Source organism: Myotis davidii, unplaced genomic scaffold, assembly GCF_000327345.1.
Source record: "Myotis davidii unplaced genomic scaffold, ASM32734v1 scaffold2246, whole genome shotgun sequence".
In the NCBI taxonomy this organism is placed as follows: domain Eukaryota; kingdom Metazoa; phylum Chordata; class Mammalia; order Chiroptera; family Vespertilionidae; genus Myotis; species Myotis davidii.
Window position 1 is genome coordinate 8,533 of NW_006297396.1, and position 948 is coordinate 9,480.

Consider the following 948-nt stretch of genomic DNA (forward strand, 5'->3'; position numbering starts at 1 on the left):
GGTGGAAGGACCAGAAGAATGACGGGTTGCTATGATGCACACTGACCACCAGGGGGCAGACACTCAACGCAGGAGCTACCCCCAGCCCGCAGGCCCCAGGCCAACTAAGGCGGGTGCCAGCGGAGGAGACACAAGCTATATCTTGTGGAGCAGGCGATGGGTGAATGGGCCACAAAGGGAGGCGACATGCAGCAGTGGAGGGGCAGAGCCAGTGAGCAGGTGGTGCCAGGCCGGCCAAGGCGGGTACCAGTGCGGGCCCCCCGATTGCCCTGCTGGTTGCCCCACAAATCAGCCCTGATTGCCGGCCAGGCTAAGGGACCCTACCTGTGCAGGAATTTCATGCACCAGGCCTCTATTTACTTCATAAAGGCTAGAAACAGAGGAAAATAAAAATGCCAATAAGGCAAGATGAGGACAAAAAGAGAAGGAAAAAGTCTTCTGCTACAAAATGGAGATTCAGTGTAATCTTTAAAAACACCTCTTAGTGATAAAGATAAATGAATGTAATATTGCCTGTTTGAAGGAGTTTGTGAAATCACCAGCCATGTATATATTTAAACTAGGAAAGCAATGCCTGCATTGGTCATATAATTAGAGAAACAAAAACCAATTTTAATTTTGAAAGCTCATCTAGTTCCATTCTGTGAAACTATTATTTTGGAACCCAGTAAGACCCTGGAAAACAACTCTTGGGAAAAATTTAGAATTGTTAAATTGATCACTTTCAAATTGTGCTTCATTAAATCAAAGTGTTTCCTGCAATATTTGATAATCTTTATCAAATAATTTGTAATCATATCAGGCACTTATAATATGTGATATCTGTAAAACAGATTCAAATCCAAAGTAGAAACATTAAAAAAAATATAGTGGATCCTGGCCAGCATGGCTCAGGGGTTGAGCATTGACCTATAATCCAGAAAGTCACAGTTTGATTCCCAGTCAGGG